The 21,610-nt window shown below is 44.0% G+C and overlaps 1 pseudogene; it reads left to right on the top strand.

The window, feature by feature from the left end:
- Nucleotides 1-16,185: 16,185 nt before the first annotated feature.
- Nucleotides 16,186-19,500, top strand: LOC125721084 (pantothenate kinase 2, mitochondrial-like; annotated as a pseudogene).
- The last annotated feature ends 2,110 nt before the right edge of the window (nt 19,501-21,610 follow it).

Genomic DNA, 21,610 nt, shown 5'->3' with positions numbered 1-21,610 from the left:
TCAGCATTAAATAATACTTAATTAAAATTTAATTATTTTCAAAACATATTGGTGGAGATATTAAAATTTGCCTGAGCTAATAATTCCTACAACCATCAATGGGAGACCGGGAACAGAACAGAACACAGAACAGGGACAGGAAGTAAGACAGGACCTGACACAAAACAGGGAATGGAGACAGACTGACCAGGAAAGGAGACACAAAGGGCACCATGAATGGAGGAACAAAAGGACAAGTAGAGAACAGAGGAGACACCGAGGGACGAGGAGCAGACACAGGAGGGACGAAAGGAGGGGCTGGAGAAAGTAACAAAGGCTGGCGGACAAAGAGAAGCCTGAGGCAACCGCAGCGGGCAAGGAGTGGCTGCAGGCGACTGTGAGGCTGGAGCCAAAGGAGACCTCACAGAGGGTGAGGAAGTAGGTGGAGGGACAGATGGAGCAGGCAAGGAGGGAGTCAGAGGAGGCACCAGGAGAGGCAAGGAGGGAGTCGGAGGGGACCACGGCGCAGGTGAGGAGGGAAGAGCAACCGCAGCAGGTAACTGTGCAGCCACAGCTGGAAAAGGTGTAGCCGACCGATGTAGTAAGGGGATCCGCAGGCGAATGACGAGCCAAGCCAGAGGACCCACAGACGCCCCCCGAGCCACAGCCAGGGACACCGAGGGTGAGCCAGGGGGCAGGGCGGGTGCGGCCCGGTCCCTACGTATGTGTCCTCTTCTCTTTTGGGACACTGAAAGGCGAGGACCTGGCCAGGATCCACCGCGCTGAGGCGATGGTGGGGGAGTCAGTCCCCTGTAGGGGTCCACTGGGGCAACCAGTGAAATCTCTGAGGGATCCCATTCAAGCTCCTCCTCCCCCAAAGGGGAAAGGAGCGGTGTTCTGACAGTCTAGGACCTCCACAGGGGCAGGGACTGGTGGCGCAGAGTTGGGACTGGAAACAGGACAGGCGGAACCAGGACACCAGGTGTGGACGTAGCCTGGGCTGGGACATTGGGCGGAGCAGCAGTAGCAGACATAGCCCCTTTAAGGACCTTTGAGACCAGTTCAGGCTTGGGCAGCACAGGCAGGTCAGGCTCGATGGACAGAACAGGCTGGTTAGACAGCACAAGAATAGGCGGGTCGGGAACATCAGGTGCCAGTGGGTCGGAAACATCAGGTGTAGCCGTCAGGGTTTCCGCCTCAAGAGCAGGGACCGTGGGACTTGCGGGATGGCATCCCAAATTGCCCTGGCCTCTTTAAGAGCCAGGCACGATTCCCGGAAGGAGTGAGCTGCCAATGTTGGCCGCATAACGGCTGCATCAGACACACGCTTGTGCGTCAACCCGGTAGTGGTGACGTCGGGAGCGAACGCCGCTGGGCTCAGGATCGGGAGGGGTTCCTACTGATTATCCGCGGGGGGAGTAATGGCAGGGAGAGAGAGATGGCTCCCAGAACTATTGTCGACTTTTCTGGGGGCCTCCGGTTTCTCCGCTTCTTCTTACAGCTTATGCTCGGGGACACATCGGGCTGATCAGCCAGCGGGTCTATGGACATACTGCAGTCTAGGCCGATCTGCTGCCTGTTTATCTCTGTTGCCTGACTCCAGACCTACCATAAATTTAGCTTCACCTCTTTTTAACGGGGAAATCTCTCGCAGGACGTCCCACATATGCATAGCCAAGGCACGAGCTGCGGGGTCCTCCTGGATGTCTGGCTGTTGCATCCAGTATACAGCCTCGCTTACTGTATTCCGCCTCCGTCAATGGAGACGTCTTCTTTTGGAGTTCTTTCATTTACCTGATGGCCCTAATGGACCCCTACAGGGGATCCCTGCCCCTTGGGGGGCGGTCGGCTACGCCTTTTCCAGCTGTGGCTGTGTAGTCGTCTGCTGCGGCTGCTCCTCCCTCCTCATCTGCGCCGTGGTCCCCTTCGACTCCCTCCTCGCCTCTCCCGGTGCCCCTCCTGCCTCCTTCCTCGCCTACTCCACCTGTTCCTCCACCTACAGCTCCCTCCACAATTATTGGCACTCCTTGTAAAAACTTGTAAAAAGGGTTACAAAAAAATCGATCTTTCAGTGAAGTAGCTTCATCTCACACCGAAAAAAAAGAGATACATTCAACCTTTCTTTGAAACAAATTTATTCAAAGAAAAACAAATTCTTCATCAAGAAATAATTATTTTTAACAAAAATTCATGTTCCACAATATATTGGCACCCCTGGGAATTTTAGTGAACACAATGTAACTGAAGCATGTTTCCCCTGTAAATTGTACATCTTTGGGTTGGTTGAAGTGAAAAGGAACCTTCAAGCTGTCATCCATGACTTCCTGATTAACTGGGGTACAAACATGGGTGACATAGATCACAAATTCCTTTAGTCATCCTTCAACATGGCAAAGAAAAGAGAACATATGAAACTAATGAGGGAGAAGTGTGTTGACCTTCATAAGTCAGGGAATGGGTATGAAAAATTGCTACTCGCCTGAAAATGCCCATTTCTACTGTTAGGGAAATAAAAACATGGACAACAATTGAAACTGTTACAAACCTGCCTGGAAGAGGTTTATTTTTCCTCCACAAACAGTAAGGAAGATTGTAAGAGAGGCAAAAATTCCCCAAGGATCACTGGTGCTGAATTACAAGACAAAGTAAAATCTCGGGGTCTCCAAAAAAACCATCAGACACCACATTTATTCTAACGTATTATTTGGATTGTATGCTAGAAAAAAAAAAAGTCAACCACAAACGCAAACACCTGGAGTTTGTGAAAGACTATTACAACTTTGACTGGAACCAAAATTCAATGGTCTAATGAAACAAAAATGAAGCTTTTTGGTAACAAACATTCAAGGTGGGTTTGGTGTAAAAAGAAGGATGGATGTAGTAAAAAGAACCTTATCCCTACTAAAATTTGGTGGAGGTTCTGTGATATTGTGAGGCTGTTTTTCCTTCAAAAACCCTGGAAACCTTGTTATGGTACATGGCATTATGGGTTCTATGAAATGCCAGGATATTTGAAATCAAAATTTTGCTGCCTGCACCAGGAAACTGGGCCGTCACTGGATCTTCCAGCAGAACAATTATCCTAAGAACATGACCAAATAATTTTTTATTTTTTTTTTAAATTGTAATGCCCGGCTTGTACGATCCTCGTCTGTGCCACGTCCCCCTGATTATCCATGTGTGCTTCCCTAATTGTACCCAGCTGTACTCTGTTGTTTTGCCATGTCTTGTCTATTTCAGTCCACGTCTTGCCCTGCTTTTTGTCCGTCATTGATGTTAGCCTGCTGTTAGTCAATGTTATTCGATATGAGTGCTGTTGTTCCGTCCTGCCCTGCCCATAGCCGTCTTCCCAGCAATAAATCCCCGTTTTTCTGACTTTTGCCTCCCTGCCTCGTCCTTCCCTGCCTCCTGCCCTCCTGCTTGCCCACCGAAACCTGTGCAACTCTGATAGAATGACGGACCCAAAAGCGAAGAGAGCACCTACCGTGACCAAGGAGAAGTACCTCAGTCTTGTTGACCAGGTGCTATATTGGATTGCCCAGCCTGGCATCCGAGAAGATCCCCCGGCGTGGGACCTGGTGAGCCAGAGCTGGGACATCCTAGAGGGTATATCCCTCGAGGAGGACGCGCACCTCGTGGAGGAGGTGGGCAAAAACCTCCGGTGGCTGACCCAGATTCAAGTGTCCGCCTGGGTTACATGTGTGTGGAGTTTGCATGTCCTCCCCATGTCGTCGTGGGGTTTCCTCCGGGTAATCTGGCTTCCCCCCACATTCCAAAAACATGCTGGGGCTAACTGGAGTTGCTAAATTGCCCATACGTAGGCATGTGTGAGTGAATGGTGTGTGAGCGTGCTCTGGAATGGGCTGGCCCCCCATTCTGGGTTGTTCCCTGCCTCGTGCCCATTGCTTCAGGGATACGCTCCGGACCCCCCGCGACCCAGTAGGATAAGCGGTTTGGAAAATGGGTGGATGGATGTATTGTCCTATTGCACACAGCTACCAAATTAATGTTACCAGTTGCCGTAACGGTTTAAATTAGTTTACTATAACTGACCAGTTCAAGTTCCGATAGGTCCAGGATTCTCTAAACAATTCAAATCATTCACAGCTTTTCTGAAAGCGGCATTTATTTATGTCCTTAACATAATTGAATTTGAATGTAAATGATGGATGAAATAAATTGATGGTCGTAACAGTCTTATATGCAGCACTGACACTTCACAAAGCAAAAGCGGACAGAAACCAGTTTTATATCTTCCATGTCCAAAATGAGCGCATTTTTCTCATAAAAATTACACTACATCTGTGCTGACTGTGGTACTGTTGCTTTATATCATTTAGGTAGTTTTTCCCAAGAAAAGGTCTGATTATTTTTATTGATTTACCATATAACCAACTTTATCTTTAAAAGATTAAAATGTGATTAATGTGGCTTTGGATGTGTCTGTCAAATAGCTTACAGGTAACCGTATTGTGTGTATGATGTAGGGGTCAATGTGTTTTCCCCCTTACAGTAGGTGAAGCAGTCACTGATAATTTTTTTGCGCTGAATATACCTTCTTTTAACTGTTTGTCTTTTTTTATATATTTTTGTTGCAGGGAGGAATCGTGTGCCCAACGAACAAGATTTGGATTTACAGTCCTCTTCGTAGGTATGTCTGAAATTGGAAGTTAAAGGTTCGTAAGTAGAGGAGCGTCAGCATAGTAAGAATATTGCGACAGAATTGTCTTGTATTTTGTCAATGCAAATCTTTCATATTACTATTTTTTACTAATTTGGCTCTCCTCTGCAATCTTGCTGTAACAATGTGTGCAATGCATGTTAACCTTGAAAAGAGATTAGTTTTACTGTATTTTAGTGGGTAAGTAGGACATCCATCCATCAATCCATTATCCAAACCGCTTATCCTACTGGGTCGCGGGGGGTCCGGAGCCTATCCTGGAAGCAATGGGCACGAGGCAGGGAACAACCCAGGATGGGGGCCAGCCCATCGCAGGGTAAGTAGGACATAAGTATACTTTAAATGCATACAATACATTTGCTTAATGTTAGCCTTTAAAATCAAGTTAGTTTCACCATATTCTACTGGGTATGAAGGGCATGATGGATTTACTTTAAAGGTACACAATAAGTTTGGAAACGTTTGCATTAAAAAAAGTTAGATTTACAGTTATTAATCGGCTATTGTGGACGTGATGGAATTACTTCACCGTTACACACTAAATTTATATTGCAATAATTCTAAACATCATGCTGGATCAAAGTTAATTTATTAAGCAGTACTGATGTGAAAGAAACATTTTAGCTTGACCTGCAAGCAGTAGGTAAAGCAAAGGATAAAAATTGTTAGAATTCCATATTTTGTTCAAGTGGAATCGATGTACATATTATAATCAAGTAAATTCACAGAGCTTTTCTTTCAGTGTATATTTATTAACATAGGTTACAAACTGACACCGCTAACTGATTTGAAAGCTGCTGTACGATGAATAGAAGTACAGTCCACTTCAGATATAGGCTGAAGGACACTTTAAGGATGCGACAAAACCTAAAAAGGTCAAACAGCTGAGTGGGAGTCTGTGATTAGGGAGCTTTAGGCTTTATACCACCTTAGGAAGCACAGAACCCCGAAGAAGCACGACTGAGGATAAAATGATCCCACTCACTTTAGAGTTGATGTTCAGATTATTTCCCCTTCTAGTAACATTGAAATCTATTATTTTTAATAATCACAGATGCCAAGTGCAGATTTGAGGGAGCTCCTATGACTGCTAAAACACTTGGGAAAACATTTCACACTCAGATAAAACACCCGGCTAGAGTTCACACGTGAACAATAAAAATGCCTGGGCAGCTCACATCAACACAAGGGCCATGAACACCAAAATCACATGCGATTCCTCCTAAATGACACAAACACACAAGAAAAAAAAATCAATTCATATCAAACAATTTTAAATTAACTAGTCGGGGGAAGACAGCACAATCCCCCGAAAACAAAACCCACAACACAAACAATAATCCAACTCCTAGAAGGAACCACAAACCTCTCCTGTGGCGCCTGGAATCCACACCGCTGCCACCAATCGTGGACCAGCGTCGTTAGTTTACCAACTCGGCGCACCCCACCAGTTTGTCTCACAACGCAATAATTTTCCCCCAGCGCACGTGCTTTCACATCTGGCAGCTGCATCATGGACTCCAAGCACCACCGAGCATGAGAGGGGGGCTCCTTACTCCTTCGCTGACAATTTATGTTGTTCATACTTCCGCCTCACAGGTGTTTCCTATTAACCCTTATCACCATCAAAATCCCCGCCTACACTTCACCTTGTGCCCCAAACATCAGCACTCAGGACGATGCTGTCGAATAAATCCCTTATTTGAACCGTATAAGGAAGGGTAATAATCAATCTTACGCAAAATGTTTTGTTTCAATCCATTACTTCCGTTGACTATCTGGTAGAGATCTAGTAAATAGTAATCATTACCTGGTAGTCTGATTACCTCCTCTCCAATACGGAACAAAGCACTTTACTTGAGGGGGCATAAAAAATGTAGTATTATGCTATTACTCATGTATTAATTAAATACAACCTAAGTCTAAGTAGGCCTACATACCAATATCACATTCGTTCATCATTAATGAATCGAGTTACTGTATTTGTTACTCTATCTGCTAATTCAGTCAATCTTTGTGAAGTAGTGAAAGAACAAGTAATGAATCACACAAGATAAATACTGATCTCATGCTTGTATCATAATGATACACCTTTACCGTTTGTCAGGACAGGCAACAGTGTACAAGTACAGACACATCCATAAAAACACAAACGGGGCATTTACTGAACAAATAAGCAAAATCAAACATGACAAACAGGCAGACAAAAAATAACAGTTAAAACAGGGCAACTCACCGGGAGAGCAGGTAAATCCAAAGCAACCAGTCCAGTAAGGGTAATCTAGCGAAATCCAAAAGGAGAGTCCACAGGAAAATTCCAGCAAAGAGAAATCTAGACAGTAATACAATGAACAGAGAATTTGGAGAAGCTAGGAAGTATGCCAGCGGTGCGTTTAGTCAGCGCTGACTAAAATATCCTGTTCAACTTCTGCCTCAGATTTGTGAAATGCTGTGTGGCAAGTGCATGTCACACTGACTATTCTGACAATAAAGAAGCCAACTTCATCTTGGTAATTAACCATCTGGTTTCTTCGACTTTCACTCAGGAGAAAAGCAGTCTTTAATCTGGAAATAATCTCACATTCACTTCGAGAATTATCGCCATCGACTGATATGATTTTTATTTTTGTTATCGTGATAACAGGAAGATACAGTCAAAATTAAACATCCTCTTTTTCTTAAGTGATGAACACTCATAGATTTGGAGGGGGGGGGGGGGCGGAAGGACAGGACCCCTCCATTGTTGAGATGTGGAATAGTTCCCCTCAATAATATCATATATACTATAATGTAATGTTGACAAAAACACTTATTTACTGATTTTAGTCTTGGTGCCCTGTGCCTTACTGAGACCTGGCTTAAACCAGATGAATTCATGGCACTAAATGAATCTACTCCAGCGGAATACAGTTATAAGCATAACCCGCGACCAAATCGCAAAGGTGGTGGTGTTGCTGCAATTTTTCAGTCCAACTTAGGAGTGTCTGAGAAATGTGGTGTGAGTTTCAGCACATTTGAAACTCTTGTTCTTAGCCTTGCTGGCTCATCTCTTTCTAGTTCATCACCCCAAATCACCATGGTTATTGTGTATAGACCGCCTGGGCCGTACAGTGATTTTCTTAAGGAATTTGCTGATTTTTTAACAAACCTGGTGGTCAGTACTGACAAAGCCGTTATTGTGGGTGATTTTAACATTCATATGGAGAAGGATAATGATCCTTTAAAAACAGCGTTTGCAGCTATTCTTGACTCTGTAGGTGTATGTCAGAATGTAGTCGGGCCTACTCATGTCTGTAACCATACCCTTGATTTGATCATTAGTCATGGCATCCTGGTAGAACATGTGTCTATTATGCCACAGAGTCCTCTGCTCTCAGATCATTACTTGTTAACATTTGAAATCCAGTATAGCCTCCTGTTGACCACCACTCCAAAGTATAGAATCAGACGTTCTATTAAGGCACTAACTACAACAACATTTATGAAACAACTTCCACAGTCCTTTAGCCTTACATCTGAAGCATCGTGTGTAAATGAACTTGAACAGGCAACTTCAAACATGGAAAAATCCCTTCGCAGCACTCTAGATCTTGTGGCTCCACTTAGGAGTATAAAGCATAGCAATAACAAACCTGCCCCCTGGTACTCTGATAATACACGTGAACTCAAACAGGCATCACGCAAGCTAGAGCGAAAATGGCGCTCAACTAAACTGGAAGTTTTCAAATCTGCCTGGAAAGAGAGCCTCTCTAAATACAGACAAGCACTAGTAACTGCTCGGTCTGTGTATCTCTCCAGATTAATAGACATGAACAAAACCAATCCTAAATTCCTATTTGAATCCGTGGCTAGGATAACACAGAATTCCTCATTAAACTTGCAAATCCCACAAGCTCTTAAGAGTGATGACTTTCTTACATTTTTTAATGGTAAGATAACTACAATTAGACAGACTATACAGTGCACACCTTTACCTACTTACGGCTGCCTGCCTCCTGCTAGTCTTATGCCTACCAATAATGAGACCTTTGAATCATTCATTCCTATTACACACTCAGAACTTTTGAGCTTAATTTTCTCCTGTAAATCCTCTACTAGCCTTGTAGACCCAATTCCTACAAAATTCTTCAAGGAAATTGCACCACAGATTGGCACTACCGTGTTAAATGTGTTAAACTCTTCTCTTAGGCTTGGATATGTTCCAAAACCTTTTAAAATGGCTGTTATCAGACCCGTCCTAAAGAAACCAAATCTTGAACCCAGTGTTTTAGGAAACTATAGACCTATCTCAAATCTTCCTTTCATTTCAAAGATCATGGAAAAGGTTGTAGTTCGTCAGTTGTCCTCTTTCCTACAAAAAACTAATGCCAATGAATTATATCAGTCTGGCTTTAGACCAAACCATAGCACAGAAACTGCTCTAGTCAAAGTAATGAATGATCTACTTGTGGCTTCTGACCGTGGCTGTGTATCTCTGTTGGTATTGCTAGATTTAACTGCAGCGTTCGATACTGTGGACCATAATATCCTCTTGGACCGGTTAGAAGGTGTAGTTGGCATTACAGGGACAGCGCTCTCTTGGTTCCGCTCATATTTGTCTGATCGCTATCAGTATGCCCATGTGAACAATGAATCATCCAAGGCCACTAAAGTTGAATATGGTGTCCCACAGGGATCAGTCCTGGGCCCGCTACTGTTTACCCTATACATGCTACCTCTTGGTAACATTATTAGAAATCATGGTATTGGGTTTCATTGTTATGCAGATGATACACAGTTGTACATATCTGTTAACCCTGATGATATATCACTGCTATCTCGGTTAGAAGACTGTCTATTAGATATCCAGTGCTGGATGGCAAAAAATTTCCTTATGTTAAACACAGAAAAAACAGAAGTTCTGGTAATTGGTCCCAAGGCTGCTAGAAATAAGTTCCACCACCTCAACGTTGGTAACCTTCCTACACAACCTAACATGGTAGTTAGAAATCTTGGCGTTCTTGTCGATTCAGATCTATGCTTTGATGCTCACATAAGAAGTATTACTAGAACTGCATTTTATCATCTACGGAACATAGCCAAGCTTCGTAAGATGCTCTCACTTAATGATGCAGAAAAACTAATACATGCCTTCGTAAGTTCCAGACTGGATTACTGTAATGCCCTCCTATCGGGTTGCCCGTCTGGATCCTTGCATAAACTTCAGATGGTACAGAATGCTGCAGCCAGAGTTCTAACAAACACTAAAAAATTTGATCATATTACACCGGTCTTATCCTCTCTTCATTGGCTGCCAGTTAAGTCTCGAATTGACTATAAAATACTGCTATTAACTTATAAAGCACTAAATGGCCTTGCACCAGAATACCTTAGTGAACTGCTGACCACATACAACCCTCCACGCTTGCTTCGCTCTCAAGCCATGGGATATCTGTTAGTGCCTAGGGTAGAAAGAGCTACGGCAGGCTGCAGAGCTTTCTCCTACAAAGCTCCTCTGCTGTGGAATGGTCTTCCACCGGATGTGCGGGTTTCAGGTTCACTCTCAATATTCAAGTCCAGACTAAAAACACACCTGTTTAGTTTAGCGTATAGGGACACTAGTTCTAGCCCTAGCTAACTCTTCACTCCCAGTCAGACCTGTAGTGTGAGGTGTAGAGCTGGGTGGGGATCGGTGCCATTGGCTTTGGATGAACTGGATTGTCAGTGCTGTCACTCTAGCTTTGCAATCTCTTGTGGAACTGGAGTGCTGACATTTCAGGGACTCCCCATGCCGGCATTCCCACTTGCCTCTCCCTCCTACTGATGCTGCCATAGCCATATCTGCCGGAGCTTGCAGATTGCACTTCATATTGTACTCACCTAGCTTTTAGCACTGCCAATAGCCTCCTCTACTATGCCTAATTGTACATTTTATTTCCCCTACTCCTCCTGGGGGTGATGCCTGGAGACCTCAATCTATCAAGATATCCAGCACACCCGACCACCACCAGTGACGTCCCTGCATCCAGCTCGCCGTTCTGTTCTTCCGTGTATGACCCGCTGCCTTACCTCTGGTTGCCTGGCAATTGGAAGAAGACTCGGCTTCGGCATTGGCTTATCTTCCTTGCTCTCCTCTCTCTATTTGACTATCCCTGCCGGCCCCTGGAGGATGGGCTTCCCCTTTGAGTCTGGTCCCTCTCAAGGTTTCTTCCTTCTAGGGAGTTTTTCCTTGCCACTGTCGCCTATGGCTTACTCACTGGGGGCTTTGGGTGAGGATACTGTAAAGCGCTTTGAGACAATGTAATGTTGTGATAATGCGCTATATAAAAATAAATTTGTTGTTGTTGTTGTTATGATTAATGTAACTCATTACAAAATTTAACGTTTCTATTTCCTGACAGTTTTTACCTTCAGAACGCCTACCCTCCATTAAAATTGTTTAGTCTAAACTCCCATGCCGGCTGACGCTCACTTCCAGACCTGTGAGCAAAGGGACAACAAGGGAGCGGACTGCAATAATGTGAACATAATACATTGAAGACCTATCACAACCAACAGTTAATCAATAAAAGACCGTGTGAAATTGAATTTAATCGTCTCATGTCGATCAATTTTCATAAAGATAATGTAATAAGTGTAGCGAACTAAAACTCCTATGTCCGCTACAACTTAAGCGGGTCCACTGGTAACCACTGCCACCACCTTTCTTTATAATTTATCTGGGGAGGTCCAGACACCGAAGCCAAGAGTATAAATAGAATATTACTTTATTTCATGTAATAGCCGGGGATCACAATCCTTCCCAGAGGGCAACACCAGACAATAGGGGGCAATACATCACACGTGTTGACTCCACAACATCAGATCACACCACAAAATCCATAATTATAAATACACAAATCTAGTGAGGGAAAAGCACTGCACTCCGTATATCACCCAAATCACCCCCATCAGTCTCCTTCCCCACCCTCAACAACTGTACTACCAACCCCGGCTAAAATCAACACACAACCACACACATTCATACGAAAAGACAGAAACCTTTAAAAGGACGGTTACTTCTCAGGGGAGAGGCAACACAGCCCCCCGTCCTTCCCCCGAAGAAGGAAGAGGCTCTACTCCCAAAGCGCACTTCGCTCCGCGGCTCCTTATCGCCCACACATCGCTAACTTCCCTACACATTCATCCCCCACATTCATACACACCATCCATTTATAGGGGGATGAAAGTGGGTTCGCTGGTGACTGATATCGAGGTGGGCAGGGCAGCAACTCATGGTCAGGAAAAAGGGCCTGGGCAGCAGTGGACTGGGGCTGAGCTCTTTTGTCAGCTTGGCCTTGATAGAAAGGGTCTTAGTGCTGGTGAGGCAGAGGCAGCTCAGGAAATGTTGTATCAACATGCCGCGGTGTTTAGTACTGGTGAGGATGATTTGGGTAGGACCCAGCTGGCAACCCATGTAATTGATACAGGTGATGCTCGGCCCGTAAAAGTGTCATCTCGGCGGGTTCCTCTGCAGTTACAGGGGGAGATAGATAGGTGTTTGAAACAGATGCTGGAGGCTGAAGTTATTCAGCCTTCATGCAGCCCATGGGCAGCACCTATTGTGCCTGTTCGGAAGAAGGATGGGGGGTTGCGCTTTTGTGTGGATTATCATAAATTAAATGAGGTTACTCGCAAGGATGCGTACCCGTTGCCATGCATTGATGATGCATTGGATAGTCTGGCTAATGCATCTTGGTTTTCAACTCTTGATCTGGTTAGTGGGTATTGGCAGGTGGAGATTGATCCAAAGGATAAGCCCAAAACTGCTTTTATTACCCGACAGGGGTTATATGAATTTAACGTCTTGAGTTTTGGATTGTGTAATGCACCGTCAACTTTCCAACGCCTCATGGATCTCGTGCTGGCTGATTTACAGTGGTCAACATGTTTGGTCTATTTGGACGACATCATTGTGTTTGGCCGGTCTTTTGAGGAACATCTTCAGCGGCTGGATGAGGTATTGGGTAAATTGGAGGGGGCAAATTTGAAGGTGAAGCCCACTAAGTGCAACCTGTTTGCTAAACGGGTACAGTATTTGGGGCATGTAATTTCTGCTGAAGGGGTTAGGGTGGATCCTGCAAAGGTTAAGGTTGTACGGGAGTGGCCAGTACCAAAGAACCAGACAGAAGTGCGTAGTTTTGTGGGTTTAGCCTCATACTATCGGAGGTTTATCCAGGGGTTTGCTGAGATGGCACACCCTCTCCACCAGCTAACTGAGAAGGGCCGGAAGTTTAGTTGGAATGCTGAGTGTGATCGAGCTTTTTTGAAGCTGAAGGAATGTCTAGTAAGCGCTCCAGTGTTGGTGTACCCCGACCCTGAGAAGAAGTTTGTGTTGGACACCGATGCTAGTGATCTGGGTATAGGAGCGGTGTTATCACAAGAGATGGAGGGGGGGTGAGCGAGTGGTGGCATATGCCAGTCGTGCTTTGACTAAGGCAGAGCGAAAATATGCCACTACGAGAAAGGAATTGTTGAGCATGGTCACATTTATGAGGTATTTTAGACACTATCTACTGGGCCGTGAATTTGTGTTGCGCACAGATCACAACTCGCTGCGGTGGCTACACAACTTTCAGGGGGTGGAGGGCCAGTTGGCCCGGTGGATGGAGCAGTTGGCTAATTTCCAATACATCATTGTACATAGAGCAGGTAAGCTGCATGCTAATGCAGATGCAATGTCGCGGGTGCCGGCGTTTGGGGGGTGTGAGGTGGAGCCCCGGGTTTGTGCCCTCCAGACCATAACCCCAGGGGTGGTGAATGTGTGGGGGGATTCATTTGAGTTAGGGGAGGCGCAGCAAGAGGATGGGGTCATTAAACTCGTAATAAGTTTGAAGCAGAGGGGGTTAGACGGTCGTGTGGCAGCAACAGAGCAGGAGGGTGTGCGGCGTTATCTGCCAGTGTGGGATGAGTTGGAAGTGCGGGAAGGGATATTGGTGCGGAATGTAGTGAGGCCATATGGGGCTGAGGGGTGTCAGCCAACACAGTTGGTAGTGCCTGCAGGTGTGGTACCTGGTGTATTGTATTGGTTGCATAATACCAAGACTGGCGGCCATTTGGGGGTGCAGAAAGTTCATGCTAAAGTTCGGGACCGGTTTTTCTGGCCAGGGTGGCAGGGGGATGTGCGGCGTTGGTGTCGGGAATGCATGGAGTGTGCATCGCGGAAGGAGGTAGGGGCGGCCCCCCGGGCACCAATGGTCTCTACAGTGTCAGCAAGGCCATATGAGAGGGTAGCCCTAGATGTTTTGGGACCCCTCCCGGAGACGGGGAATAAATATATTCTGGTGGTTGCAGATTATTTTTCAAAGTGGACAGAGGCTTTTTCCCTGCCAAATCAGGAGGCAATTACAGTGGCAAGAGTGTTAGTAGAGGAGTGGGTATGTAGGTATGGTACACCTCGCACTCTGCATTCTGACCAAGGGAGGAACTTTGAGTCTCGGGTTTTTCAGGAGGTATGCCGGCTGTTGGATATTCATAAAACACGGACATCCCCTTACTCACCCCAGTCCGACGGATTGGTAGAAAGGTTCAATCGGACCTTGTTGGCAATGCTTTCTTTATTTGTGAATCAGAACCAGTCAAATTGGGATACGTTGTTGCCGTATGTGATGATGGCATACCGGAGTAGTGTGCATGCTAGTACAGGGTATACCCCGTACAAGGTGTTGTTTGCACGTGAAATGGTGCTCCCTATTGACATAATGTTAAATCTTGATCATGGGGAGAAGTTTAGACCTGTGTCGGAATATGTGGCAGGTGTGTCCCAAACTTTAGAGACTGTAGTAGAGGCAGTGAGGAGGCATCAGAATAAGGCGTCAGCGCAACAGAAAAAGGGTTATGATTTCAGAGCACAGCCTCAGTGGTATACGGAGAACGAATTGGTATGGGTGCGAGATAAGGCTAGGAGGAGGGGTCTGTGCCCTAAGTTGCAAAGGAGGTTTAAGGGCCCTTTCAGAGTAATGGAGCGGATCTCAGAAGTACTGTATAGGATACGTCCAGTACATGGGGGAGGGGAAACTGTTATTCATGTTAATCGCTTAAAACCTTGCGTGTCTCCTTCTTCTGAGGAAATCCCTAGGTCCCAAGGAGTGGGAGTACGGCAAAAGGAGTGGAGGAGGCAAGTAGGGGGTACGAAACAACCTCGAGAGGTCTACTCCCCTGCTAGCTGGTGGTTCCTACAGCCAAGGGCTGGTCCAGACAATGGTGGTGGAGCGGAGCTGGAGAGTACAGGGACAATGCCTGGGACAAGGCTGCAGGAGATGCCAAGGGGGCTGGAGACTTCAGCAGGGGGGATGGAGAGGATAACCCCACAACAGTTAGGAGCGGTTCCACAGAGGGTGGCATTGCAGGAAACCCAGGCTGGAGTGGCAGAGAGTCCACAACCACAGCAACAGAGGCCAAGAAGGGATAGAAGACTTCCGGCTTGGACAAGAGATTTTAAGATGGATTGACTCGGGGACTGTTGTGATTGTTAATGGGTTACAGCTGGGGGGGAGGAATGTCTTTTTAAAGGGGGGTGGAATAGATTGAGGGTTGTTCTATGTTTGGTTTGGTTTGGTGGAGAAAGGACCGGTGTGGTTCGGGAGGGAGGGGAATTCCTTGGCTGTCCGCGGTTAATGTTGGGGGAAATGTGGTGTGTCTGTCGCTGATGTTAGATCGGCCGCGGGCGAAGATAAGTAGGTAAGAGTGAGGTGGGGGGATGAATGTGTAGGGAAGTTAGCGATGTGTGGGCGATAAGGAGCCGCGGAGCGAAGTGCGCTTTGGGAGTAGAGCCTCTTCCTTCTTCGGGGGAAGGACGGGGGGCTGTGTTGCCTCTCCCCTGAGAAGTAACCGTCCTTTTAAAGGTTTCTGTCTTTTCATATGAATGTGTGTGGTTGTGTGTTGATTTTAGCCGGGGTTGGTAGTACAGTTGTTGAGGGTGGGGAAGGAGACTGATGGGGGTGATTTGGGTGATATACGGAGTGCAGTGCTTTTCCCTCACTAGATTTGTGTATTTATAATTATGGATTTTGTGGTGTGATCTGATGTTGTGGAGTCAACACGTGTGATGTATTGCCCCCTATTGTCTGGTGTTGCCCTCTGGGAAGGATTGTGATCCCCAGCTATTACATGAAATAAAGTAATATTCTATTTATACTCTTGGCTTCGGTGTAAGAAAGGTGGTGGCAGTGGTTACCAGTGGACCCGCTTAAGTTGTAGCGGACATAGGAGTTTTAGTTCGCTACACTTATTACATTATCTTTATGAAAATTGATCGACATGAGACGATTAAATTCAATTTCACACGGTCTTTTATTGATTAACTGTTGGTTGTGATAGGTCTTCAATGTATTATGTTCACATTATTGCAGTCCGCTCCCTTGTTGTCCCTTTGCTCACAGGTCACAGAGATGTAGGCTGAAACTGTAGATTTCATATTTTCTGTAATACAAAACAACAGCACACGTTGGTTATGTGTTTATATGTTGGTTTTTATAATTTAAATCTAAGACATTAAAACGGTGAACATGTTAGTACGTTAATTAACGGTTCACCCATGCCCGAATTGCGTAACGTGAATTTTGATGCGCACATTGATAAATAAATGTTCTATAGAAGAGTATTCTGCTTTCTTTGTAACCAAGTCCATGTTAACTTTAAGATCGCTCAGACAATGTTAAATGCTAAGGCGCTAAAGAACAAATATTTTGCACGAGTACAGAGTATTTTGCACTGAAACATTAAACGCTGGACAGGAAATATAAGGAAATCATGGGTGTATACACTGCACAATGTATTGGTGGTTGCCAGTCAATTTAGGGAAATTGTGGAAAGGTTACAATTAAATAACAGATAACAAGAAGTGATTAAAATTTCTAAGCAGTGGCAAAAATTCATTCCCAACGGACGTTATATATGCTAATGTAACAGGTTATTATTTTACTTTTAATTCATAATTATACAAGATTCTGTTTTCCTTTTTCTGTTTAACCTGATGGGTACAATATCCTTTAAACCTTCCCATGATGCACTTGTCCTGCATCGCCCCGCCCTCTGTCTTTTCCCCTTTATAAGGGTCCCGACCTCATTTCCTCTTCCTTTTGGTGTATTGCACACGCGGGAGGAGTTGAGTATCTAGTGGCGGGGTCCCCCAAGTTAATAAATCAGTTGTTGTATAATTATTTGATTTATCATTCATCAAGTACGGGATAGAAAACATGTCTATACATAAGTATATACATTGTTTTACTTTCTGCAGAGAGAACGAGAGGGCCAGAGCATATGAAGTTTACCCCTATCCTTATTGTTCCCAACAGGTATGTTTTCATTTGTATTAGATTGGCATTATTTTCTGTATCATTTCCGATTTATGTTTAGTTTGAATAATTTGCGCGTTTTTCCTCTGGCGCGCTGGCGGCCCTTTGGTGTATTGCACACGCGGGAAGAGAGAGAGCGAGAGGGCCAGAGCATATGAAGTTTACCCCTTTCCTTATTGTTCCCAACAGGAATATTCGGGAACGACAACGGCGTCTTTAATATCCCTTCCTCCTGCACCCCACACACACACCTGATAACACCCTAAAACAACGCAGAGTGTGGGCAGGGACTGACCGGTTACATCTGGTGCCGTGACCCGGATCGTGTGTGAGAGCCAGTACAAGGAAGGCGGACGGAAAGCAACGCTGCAAGAGCTGGCTGTTAGGGACTGATCAGGGCTGATACCCCTCCTTTCCAACTGGAGAACCCTTTCCCATTCCTACTTGTTAATATTGGATCTGGGGTCAGCATCCTGGCAGTCCATGGCAGAGACAATTTTAGACGTGTCACTGGAACAAGGTGAGCTAGGCTCTGGTGATAATTTTCAAATCTTCTAAAGCTAATATTCATAATATTGATTAACAGTTTGAAACTGTCTGGCTTTCAGTCTTGGTGGAGGAACGTTCCATGGACTCTGCTGTCTGCTAACGGGTTGCTCCACATTTGAGGAAGCACTGGAGATGGCAGCACACGGGTGGACCAGCTTGTGCAGAACATTTATGGGGGAGACTATGAGAGGTTTGGTCTCCCAGGCTGGACTGTGGCCTCCAGGTAGGATGTAGTCATATAATATTTAAGTCAGCCTAGAATGACCTGCATCCCCGGTCCTGAATCAAGGCTTAAAATTGTGCTTAAACAATGTAATACTGTAAAAAGTCAATAGCAAGGAAGGATGTCTGGAGGTGGTGGGTGCTGAGTAATCTGAAAAGCAGCTGGCATGCAGTAACCCTCAGTCATGTTTAAACCTAGAATTTAATGATCAGTGTTGACACACCACTGCACAACAACGGGATGTGTCCTCTTCATTTAACCCATATGTGACAATGTGATATAGCAGGGGGCAGCTAACTCAGTGCCCGGGGAGCAGTGCTTGGGGGCGGTACCTTGCTCAGGGTACCTCAGTGGTGCCTTGTTGGTCGGGGATTCAAACCTGCAATCTTTCAATTACAAGTGCACTTCCCTAACCATTAAGCCACCACTGCCCAGAGGTGTCAGCAATAATCTGTATAATACCTGATGCTGCAGGAATAACCAAGACATGTCAGAGAAGAAAAAAATAGGGTTTATTTATTATGGATAAATTATTTTATTTATCTTTGTTTCAGGTTTGGAAATTGGATGGATGGATGGATGGATTTCGAAGGAGCAGCGTGATTCAGTATTAAAAGAAGATCTGGCCAGAGCAGCATTAGTTGCCGTCACCAATAACATTGGTTCCATCACCAGGATGTGTGCCCGGAATGAGGTAAACCTTTGTCAGGACTTACACACACCGTGCCTGTGTGCTCTGTTCATATATGATTCACATACGTGATGCAGAATGGGACGAACCACATTACTAAAGGAATTTGCCATTATGTTGAGCAAATCCATAGCCATAACAAAGACAGAATTCTGGCTTTTCCCTAATAAACAGCGTTGCCCTCTATTCTGTCAAGATATTAAAAGTTTCTTACAGTTTTTTATGTCTAACAAGCATCAGAATGCAGTTACTCTCTAGTGTCTCCCATGATTTAAAACCCAAATTCCAATAGTAGTAAAAGCTTTTCCTTCATGCTGTTCAGTGACCACCGGGGCAACAAGTATATTTTTGTTTTAAACGGGAGAATTTGTTTGAAACTGTTTGCTAACTGCTTTCTTTATTCTTTAAAGAACATAGAGAGAGTGGTGTTCGTGGGCAACTTCCTGAGAGGCAACATGCTGTCCATGAAGCTGCTGACATACTCTATGGAGTACTGGTCTGCTGGACAAGTTAAAGCGCTGTTTCTTCAGCATGAGGTATGAGTCATTTTAACCTCAAGCCTCCCTTGACGTCTTGTAATAGGTAATGAATGTTAATGGCTGCTAGCTTATGAACTTTTCCTATAAGCTGCTAAAGAATCAGCCATTTTGTTGATGTGGTTGATGCACAGTTTTTATTTACGTTATTTATGATTTTTCTCATAAAGCAGTTATTTATTTGCTATGACCACCACAAAATGAATGTATACTGTTTATAATGTGCATAATGGTTTTAATTTTTTTACAGGGCTACTGTGGCGCTGTTGGTTCACTGCTGGAACTGTTAAAATCCTCCTGAGCCCAGAAGTTTAACCAGAGTCATATGAAATTCTACCGCCCTCCTGTACTTCTGTAACTACATCTTTGCCATGTGATCAGGTAGTGTACTCTATGGTCTAATTCAGATACTATGCATTCTGTTTTCATTTTTGTCTTCTAACTAAGCTTTTCTTTCTAGCGTTGGTAATGGAGAAGAAGAGAATCAGATCCAAGAATTTTGTTTTATAATAAAAACCTTTAAAAATATTTATGAGAGTGTGTTGTACCACTTATTCCTGAATAAACTAAGCTTATTTCTTGAAGGAAGATTAGAGCTAGTTCAGGGGGGTATTCTATGAAAGTAGCTAAAGAAGGCCAGACTCCACTGAAAAAGTGAGACTCAAACTAGCGCCATCTCCCAGTTAAAGCCTGATGTCGTTCCACTAACGTAGAACGAGACTTTTCTAATAAACTTAGATTGCTTATCTATGTGACTTGGCAGTGGTCTAGAAAATACAATTTAAGCCTGTGTGTAATTCCCATATCTTCAAAGACTGTAGGTTAACTTTTTTTTGTTTTACGTGTGCTTTGCTTTTTGTTATTCTGTAGATTTTAAGTATTTGCAAATATTTTAAATTGTTCCTTGAATGTTTGGTGAAACATTACAAAAAGCTCCTCTTGACAAAGGCATGTTTTTTTTCTTGATTGCCATTTCTTGTGCCATTCACAGCTGGTGAACACCGTATGTGGTGAAGTATCCAAACCAGCACAGTTGCTACCGTCGACTGCACTGTATTTTAGTTATTTTAAAGAATGGCAGCAACTCACTTTGTTAAGAATGTACTGTTTGATAATTAATTTACCCGTCTTTTTCTAAATTCTTATTCTCCTTGTGTTGCTTACTGTTTTAACTAGTTTCCACTCCTGATGTTCTGCTTCTATGTTATGCAAAATAATATAAAATGGAAAACACACAACTTTTGGTAATGAGCTTAGCAATCAGGATTGCTTAAATACTTAAACTAGTTTATCAAACATTTCTTAATTCAGGGTTAGGATTAGTCAGATACAATTGCAAAGCTTAACAAACAACTATATGTTAATCTGTTGTAATATATGGTGGCTTTAAATGTATTCATCAAATTCAAAAGTAGTTACGACAGTAAATATTAATATGACACTAAAATATTATCACGACTAGCTATGCTGAAATGTACTGGTAAGCACTGTTACTAAGCATAATTATTTGGTTACTGCTTTCTTGAATTGAAATGTGTATTCACTGCTACAAAGCTGCAAATGGTTATCCTTAATATTTTACTTCTTTGGTGGTTAAAGTTTTAATCACATAGATTGACTGCCTGGAACATCACCATTAAGTTCCTAAATTAATTAGTTAAGTACTTAGAAATAATACTTTTGTTGTAAAATACAGGAAATCCCCAGGTTAGAATGTCCGACTTACAGACGACTTGTTGATACAAACGGACTGCCATAAAGCCCCTGCATTCAAAATTCAGGTTAAACACAATGGTTCGTAATAAGGAATGCATACACTGCTTTTTGTTGATCAAGAAAACATTGCATGGGTTCAGTAGTTCAGCGGCAAGAGGACCACTACAGTATGTAGTTATTGTTATTACTGTATAATTATACTTTGCCACTTGGCAAACTATACTGTTTAAACTGTATAATGTACTGTTATTTTTCCAACTTACCTATTAATTCGACTTAAAGACTGACTTAATGGATGTCGTTCATAACCTAGAGACTGCCTTTATATTAAAACTCACTGTAGACCATCAGAATAATTATTTATTTGAAACCAATTAGGTCTCAGTTTGAGATGGAGTTATTTGTTGACCTTTGAGATGCAGGACCCTTTAATGGAAGTCATGACCATCGGTGTTAAGATTTTGCTTCAGTGATGTCATACTGAAGGACCTGCATGAATGTGTGATTCTATGGAACAGTCACAGGTAATAGATGTGTCACGCCCGGCTCGTCCGATCCTCGTGTGTGCCACGCCCCCTGATTATCCATGTGTGCTTCCCCGATTGTGCCCAGCTGTTTCCTATTATTTTCGCCCTGTCTTGTGTATATCAGTCCGTGTCTTCCTCAGTTGAGTGTCCGTCATTAACGTTGTGATGTCCTGTTATGGTCGTAGCCATCTCCCCTTTAAGAAATCCCCGGTTTTCCCCGTATTGTGCCTGTCTGCCTCATCCTTCCCCGCTTCCTGCCTGCCCGTCCTTACCCACAGTTCATAACAGATGGGTGATGGATCATTTTCCTGTAGCCATTTTTATTTTATTTGTAATTTAAATGTAAATGAATGCTATTATACAAATCAATTCTTCATTCTATATTTGGCTCCAT

This window comes from Brienomyrus brachyistius, unplaced genomic scaffold (genome assembly GCF_023856365.1).
Source record: "Brienomyrus brachyistius isolate T26 unplaced genomic scaffold, BBRACH_0.4 scaffold32, whole genome shotgun sequence".
NCBI classification, from domain to species: Eukaryota; Metazoa; Chordata; class Actinopteri; order Osteoglossiformes; family Mormyridae; genus Brienomyrus; species Brienomyrus brachyistius.
The sequence above is the reverse complement of the archived record's forward strand: the minus strand, read 5'-3'. Positions and strand labels throughout refer to the sequence as shown.